The sequence below is a fragment of the Protopterus annectens genome, chromosome 1.part1 (assembly GCF_019279795.1).
Source record: "Protopterus annectens isolate FY-2018-M chromosome 1.part1, PAN1.0, whole genome shotgun sequence".
In the NCBI taxonomy this organism is placed as follows: domain Eukaryota; kingdom Metazoa; phylum Chordata; order Ceratodontiformes; family Protopteridae; genus Protopterus; species Protopterus annectens.
The window spans coordinates 363,462,425-363,471,259 of NC_056726.1; positions in this window are offsets into that span (position 1 = coordinate 363,462,425).

Below are 8,835 nucleotides of genomic sequence, written 5' to 3' on the forward strand. Positions count from 1 at the left end.
TACTTATGCAGTGTGTCCTCCCCATCCAAGGTAGATACAACTACTCCTTGCCTTGCTTGGACACATCCAGAGTCACTACATCGGGGAGTGGGGTGCAACAAGCATGTCACAATTTGAAATCTCTCTGGCTGACTGTGATGGCCCTGACACATTTGTCATACCTCTCAACTTCAAGAGCAAGAAATCTGGACAAAGCCATACACAGAAGTGGGACAAAGGCACAACAATAAGGACAATTTTTAAATATTGCTCTAATAAACTGAGAAAGATAATAGAATAGGTCTTGCATTAGTATGAATTTTCTGAAGGGTATAAAATCTGAAACTCAAATGTCTGTCATTTTCTAACTTCAGTCTTTAGTGATTTGTCACTAATTTGCCAAAAACACAATTTTATGAAAAATGGACCAAAAATGTGATGCAAAAATATAAAATAGACACACAATACAGCTTCTACCTGTCAAAGAAGGGACACTTTAATATTAGTACTGCTACCTTGAGCAGCTGACAAAATAAAAGAATCTACATGCATTTCAAGTAATCTATAACTTTGATTATTACAGTTATTTCTTAATTGTAAACCCTCCATGTTTTCTTCCAAAATTGCTATTTTATGGAGGGATTATTAGGGGAAGAGCAACATTTTGAGCCAAAAATTGGGGACAGTTGAGAGGTTGGCTATGCCTAATTCTATAAAGCAATTTATTTGCATGTACCTCTCAACCTGTTAATGCAGTAAATCTGAACAAGGCCAAATATATTGGGGCACATATAAACAGTACTAAAATTGCTCTTGTATAAATTGAGACAGTTGATAGAACGGCTCTTACTTTAACATGCATTTTATGAAGGTTATGAAGTCTGAAACTTATTATTTAGTGACTTCTGGCAAATCATTTAGGAATTAAAACTACAAATTTTATGAACAACAAACCAAAAATAAGAAGCAAAAATCTATTCATTCTTTGAAAATCTGGACAGTTGGGAGGTATAGTTCAGCTGGGCCTGTCTGAGTTTGCTGCCCTTCCCCTGACAAAATAATGGTTGAACTGGAGCCTCTGCAGCCATTCCAATTAACCATTACTTGGCTATTTCACTCCATTTACCATAAACACTAATGTGCATACTGCTTTACTTCAATGATTGGACTTCATTTGAAAGTTTTATTTTGTATTTTACAGCACAAACATTAAGTCATCTGTTAAACAAAGCAATGCAGTCTCACAATGAAAACTTAGCATTAAAACTTCTCTGCCCTTGAAACTCACATTCATTGAAACAGCATTGAAACCCACATTCAAAGAAAATACATTTTGCCAGTGGCAGATAAAGATTAATTTTGGGCTGTTTTCGAATCATAGGCCCCTTGCATATGAAACATACATGTGCTCTTTGATACACCTTCCTCATTGTACTAAAATTATATTCCTTGTACAATACAGTACACTTGTTGAGGGTGTTTTAAATTTGTTTTGAACATTTTTCCAGTAAGCAATGAAACAAACCATATGCACCCATAATGGCAAAACTGCCCAGTTGAGAACATTTATCATAAAAGTCTACTCAGACTTCCACAGTCCACCATTATTAGTAAATATACACAATTCTACAGTCCACCATTATTAGTAAATATGCACAATTCCACAGTCCACCATTATTAGTAAATATGCACAATTCTACAGTCCACCATTATCAGTAAATATGCACAATTCTACAGTGCACCTTTATCAGTAAATATGCACAATTCTACAGTCCATATTCAGTGAATTCAGTTCTTGCCATAGCTGTCAACCTTAGCACAAAACCTGGACGGCCAATAATGGGGAATACAGTCCCAAAAATAGGGACAAATTTAAAATATTCATCTTATAAACTTAGAAAATTGCTAGAAAAAAGGTTGTGCTACTATGTATTCTGAAGAACATGAAGTTTGAAATTCAAATGCCGGTCAATTTTACTGCGGACAGAACAAAACAATTTTCAGCAGAGACAGGGATTAATACTGCAGACACGCTTTGTAAAATGGCAGGGCATCAGAGCAAATCCACACAAACACAGGGAGGAGATGCAGACTCCACACAGAAGCCACCCCAACCAAGAATCAAACCAGAAAACCTACAGCTGTGAGGCAACAATATTACCACTGCACCATCAAATCTGCAAGGAATTAAGCATTCAGAAACCTGAAGTCTGAAATTCAAATGCCGGTCAATTTTACTGCGGACAGAACAAAACAATTTTCAGCAGAGGCAGGAATTAATACTGCAGACACGTCTTTGTAAAATGGCAGGGCACCAGAGGAAATCCACACAAACACAGGGAGGAGATGCAGACTCACACAGAAACCACCCCAACCAAGAATCAAACCAGAAAACCTACAGCTGTGAGGCAACAATACTACCACTGCACCATCAAATCTACAAGGAATTAAACATTCAGAAACCTGAAGTCTGAAATTCAAATGCCGGTCAATTTTACTGGACAGAACAAAACAATTTTCAGCAGAGACAGGGATTAATACTGCAGACACGTCTTTGTAAAATGGCAGGGCACCAGAGCAAATCCACACAAATACAGGAGGAGATGCAGACAGAAGCCACCCCAACCAAGAATCAAACCAGAAAACCTATAGTTGTGAGGTAACAATACTATCACTGCACCATCAATTATACAAGGAATTAAACATTCAGAAACCTGAAGTCTGAAATTCAAATGCCTGTCAATTTTACTGCGGACAGAACAAAACAATTTTCAGCAGAGACGAGGGATTAAAACTGCAGACACATCTTTGTAAAATGGCAGGGCACCAGAGCAAATCCACACAAACACAGGCAGGAGATGCAGACTCCAAACAGAAGCCACCCCAACCAAGAATCAAACCAGAAAACCTATAGCTGTGAGGCAACAATACTACCACCGCACCATCAATTATGCAAGGAATTAAACATTCAGAAACCTGAAGTCTGAAATTCAAATGCCTGTCAATTTTACTGCGGACAGAACAAAACCAATTTTCAGCAGGGATTAAAACTGCAGACACGTCTTTGTAAAATGGCAGGGCACCAGAGCAAATCCACACAAACACATGGAGGAGATGCAGACTCCACACAGAAGCCACCCCAACCAAGAATCAAACCAGAAAACCTATAGCTGTGAGGCAACAATACTACCACTGCACCATCAAATACGCAAGGAATTAAACATTCAGAAACCCTTAAGTCTGAAATTCAAATGCCTGTCAATTTTATTTAACATTTTTAATCAGGACAGTCTGACTTGGAACAAATAAACAATTTTCAGCAGAGGCCCAGGAAGAAATAATGCAGACATGTCTTTGTAACATGGGAGGACACAAAAGCAAACCCACACAAACACAGGAGAAGATACAGACCCCACAAAGAAGGAACCCCAGCCAAGAATCAAACCCAAGAACCTGCAGCTGTGAGGCAACAATGCTACTACTACACCATCAAATATCAAGCATTGCAACATTTACAAACCACAGATATTATGAGGAACAGATCAGATCGAATATGAGGCAAAAATCTGAAATTTTTTTACAAATGGTGGTGGGTAGGGAACTCAAGTCTTTAACACCTGCATACAGGGTACAGGGTTCAAGCCTGAGGCATTCCCTACCACACCACCATAAGCACCTGGGGCATTTTCACACACACACACACACACACACTCCAGTAAGACCCGCGAGATCCCAATGCTCCATCCCGACGCCGACGAGATCCCTAATGCTCTGTCCCGAGTCTGTGCACTGTAAAAGTGCACAGACATCTCCTTGGGACGGCCGGACTGCCTTGAGCATGCGCATAGTCGGGACTCGGTCTATGCGCATGCGCGAAGTCCGCGAATTTTGAAAAAATAATTTTTTTTATTTTTCATTTTTCTTTCTTTCTTTTTTTATTTTTGAGGGGGCTGCAGTCCGGCAGCCCTATGCCACGAGCCGCCCCTGTACATATACCTAAAAACATGTATAAGTTAAAACCATAATAAAAACATACTATAATAATTATTATATAAAAATATGTAAGATAAAATCAGTACAAAATGAATAATGAAATAATTTGATTTATTAATCCAACAATATAAGTTTATAAAATGTCTAAATGAAAACAAATTTTATGGCAGAAATTTAGCCCAGTATATATCTTAACTTTAGTAATGGGGCTAAACTAATATGGTCATTGATTCCAGGATAACTAGTGGCATTTAACCTTATTTGCCACTTAGTTTCACTAATATCTAAATGGACATCCAATATATGCCCTTGATTGTCCTTAATAACTTGTTGAATAATACAAAATTGGAATTCATGACCTAAATTTATCTTAATATGTCTTGCCAGTGCATTAGTATTTTTCATATGTTTAATGTCCAGCAAATGCTCCCCTATCCTTTCTCTAAGTGTACGACAGGTTTTTCCTATATAAACGGACACTGATTGCACTTCGCTAAATACACCACATTTCTGCTATAGCAATCATAATGTCTATTAATAAATATAATTTCTTTCCCTAATTTAATCCTATTTCCTGATGTAAGAATATACTTGCATTTATTACATCTACCACACTTAAAATTCCCAACCGGCCTACAAGACCTAGATGTCAATTTTAACTTACTGCCCTCTAATAGGTTTTTAAATGATCTATCCTTTCTATATACATTAATAGGAGAGGCCCTTAATTTACTATATACACTGGTATCTAATTTTAATAACTCCCAATTCCTCTGTATTATCCTCACCATAGATTCCGTGTCACAATTATATGTGGTTATAAAAAACAAACCTTTCTTGATTTTATTTTCCTTTTTCACTTCAAATTCAACCAACAGCTCACCTATGCCTGTACCATTTTTTAATATGGGCTGATAAATCCCTCCCTTTCTTTTAGCTATGATCTCTACCTTAATAGCTTGCACCAGGGTCTCAGGGTAACCTCTTTTCAAAAACATTCCTGTAATAAAATCTAATTCCTTTTCAAAATTTAAATAGTTATTAACCATTCTGGCAGCCCTGACCATCTGCCCTTTAATTATAGCCCTTTTCTGGTGGTCAGGGTGCCAGCTCTGATATTCCAAATAAGAATTCGAAAAGGTAGGTTTTCTATAAATATTTGATATAAGACTCCTTTTATCGTTGTCAACTGTCAAATGGACATCTAAATAATTTATTTCAGTATAACTATAAACAAAGGTAAATTTTAAAAAATCAACCGAACTGTTAATATATTCTAGGAATGCTTCCAACCTCTGAATATCACCATCCCAAATTATAAAAATATCATCCAAAAATCGCATATATTTCTGGATGAATTTATTAAAATCACTTTGAAACACATATTCTTGTTCCCAATAGGACATAACATAATTTGCATAAACAGGGGCACACACTGCCCCCATTGCTACTCCAGTAGCCTGCTTATAGTAGCTGCCCTCAAAATACAAAAAATTGTTGTTTAATACCATGTCCATAAGGGATACAAACACATTTATTTGACCCTATCTTATTTAGCTGATTCTCCAACCATTCTAGCCCAATACTATTAGGAATCACTGAATATAAATTACAAACATCAATAGTAAGTAAAATAGTTGAAGGGCCTATTCTCACATCATTTAGTTGGGATAAAAAATGCCATGAGTCCTTAGTAATGTAATTGAACATTTTTAACCCCCCTTGGAGATGAAAATCTAAGTATTTACTTATAAAGCAAGTTTTATTCCTTTTACCATCCACAATCGGTCTGAAAGAAACATCAATCAGACCCTTGTGAATTTTAGGAATGCCAAAAATATTGCTTATTACCGGAAAGTTATTCGCCAAATACTCAAAATCTATTTCATTGATTTGTCCTTGATAAAGCATATCCTTTAGCATCAGGTCGATTTTTGAATAGGCCACATGAATTTCATTTAAAGTTATTTCTTCATAAGCTTCCCCTGTTAACATCCTAAACATATAGTCTGAGTAGTCATTTTTATCCATAATCACTATTCCATTGCCCTTGTCGGGCTTCATAAAACGAATGTCCTTATTTGTGATAAGCTCATTAAGCACTACAACTTCATCATCAGTCAAATTACTATACACATTTTTCACTTTGTTATTCATATTGCCTTTGAAGTATTCCCGCATTTCTAACTCACAGCCCTTCTCAAACATCATCACTGTATTATTTGTGATAGGATTAAATTTGCTAGGTCTCTTTAGAACACTAGTATTTACTTGTCCATCCTGTAAAAAACTCATTTTAATATTCATTTTCCTAGTTAAGTACTTTAAGTCAATAAGCATGTCAGTAATATTACCTTTCCTACCAGGAATAAAAGTAAATCCTTTGGATAATAATTCAGCGTGCTTAACTTCTATTGACTTAAATTAAATTAAATATAATAATGGGTTCACTAGGGCCTGTAGCATAATTCCCTTCTTGTATTAAATCAATTAACCCGCTAATGTCTAAATTATTCTTGCAGTCTTCTAAAACGTTTACAGCATTGTTCATATCAGTATTGCTATTAAATAACAATCCAGCCTTATTATTTACTAAAGGCACATCAGTAATTACGCTAGTCTTAAGTGAAAAATTAGTTTCACTGTTAAAATAAACTTCATTTGTTCCATTAATAGTCACACAATTGTTTGCATCACAATAATTTGATCCAAATAAAGCTATTACACCTAAACCATCTTCCATTGTGGTATCTACAGTCTGGTAAATACTTACATTTAATAACGAATCAGTCATTTCGCTACTAGGGGGTCCATCCACCCCTTCAGCATCCATTAATACTGTGAATACCTCCATGGGTTGAAATTCCGCTAACTCGTCAATGTTCCCTAACTGTAGTTTGTCTTCAATTTTACCACACACACTTGATGTTCTCGACCGAACCGTCACATGGGCCAAACCACCCGACGCTTCTATCTCCAGTCCTGGCGAAAATCCTTGTGCTGTTTTTGTTGCGGACTCCATTTCTTAGGTCTGGCTCCCTGGTCCACGTGTCTCTCAGTCTCCTCTCTCATCCGTTGTGAGTAATTCCCTTCTCGGTTACGCAACCGTTCAGAATGCCTCAGACTCTCTTCCATAGCATATTCATCATGCTGGAGATGCACGTCCCTTTGTGATGACATACTTTCCCCTTCTTTTTCATTTGGATTACCATTTGTTGATTCCATGTAATTACGATTACCCTTAGACAAGGGATACACCCTCTGATTACGATATTTGTCAGTATCCCTCTGTATTTTACGTGTTTTCCTTTGGAATATAGTATAACAGTCATTTTCAACTATATTTAAAATGTTTTGATAATTGGTTAAATAATGCTCGAAATTCAAATCACTTAGTATAGTGTCATTGTCCTGCTCCAATTCATTCATTAAACAAGCTATAACTTCGTCATTGTATTTTATCATTATTCTCATTAACTCCAACCCCGTTTGATCAAAGAGCTTGTGTACTTCCTGGATCATTGCCTCGTTCCCAGAAATACCATTTGGGTATCTCCATAATCTTAGTCCCCGAGGCACTAGTTCTAGTTCAATATTCCTACTCAAATATCCGTTTTCTAACTGGAGCTTTTTCATAGTATGCAATTTCTTTTCAAAACTTTTTAATTGTTCTGCTAAAGTCAGGTTAACTTTTAAGCCTGTTTTATGACTATTTGAATCATTTTGAAAATCAAATTTTAGATTTTTCCACTGCATTTTATCCAAATGATTTTCCTTAAAACCACTAGCTGCTAAAACATTTCTCTTACCAGTCTGTACATTGGCATGTACATTGGCATTCGCCTCCTTATTAACAGACGTATTACTTGTTGTGGGAGTAGGCTGTGTTAACGGTATGCCCAGACTACCTAGACTACCCAAATTTTTGGGGAAGCCCAGGGATGATGCCTGTTGTTGCTCCACCAAAGTTTTGATTTGCTCCGTATGCTCAGACAATTGTTCATTAATTTTGAGTAATAGCTCCATGATGTCTGAATTGGCCGCCCCAGATTCCATGATGCCAAACCAAAAATCCAGATAAACTGAAGAACCAATAATCTTACACGGAAACTCGATCAGTCCAAATCAGTCCAACCAAGGAACTTCTCAAATATACCATTTATTAGACACAAAATTCACAATTGTAAACAAGTTGACCTAGGTTTCGTCTTGAACTTATACAGACTTCATCAGAACTAACACATCATGCTGAAACTACTTCCCTTTATAACACTCCCAGGTTAATTGATTAATTACACTCCCACAAAATTAAAGACACATACCTATCAGACCATACATATACCTAAAAACATGTATAAGTTAAAACCATAATAAAAACATACTATAATAATTATTACATAAAAATATGTAAGATAAAATCAGTACAAAATGAATAATGAAATAATTTGATTTATTAATCCAACAATATAAGTTTATAAAATGTCTAAATGAAAACAAATTTTATGGCAGAAATTTAGCCCAGTATATATCTTAACTTTAGTAATGGGGCTAAACTAATATGGTCATTGATTCCAGGATAACTAGTGGCATTTAACCTTATTTGCCACTTAGTTTCATTAATATCTAAATGGACATCCAATATATGCCCTTGATTGTCCTTAATAACTTGTGGAATTTAAAGAAAGAATAAGAGGTTTAAAGATACAGGATATGAAATGGGATATATATATTGGAATTGATGAAGGATCAATGATATAACCCAAACAAATGTGAATAAAACTTAGTAATGAATACTTCAGAAGACTTAAATTAATCCTGAAAACAGCACTGACATCTAGGAACAAAATCCAGGCTATAAAACAA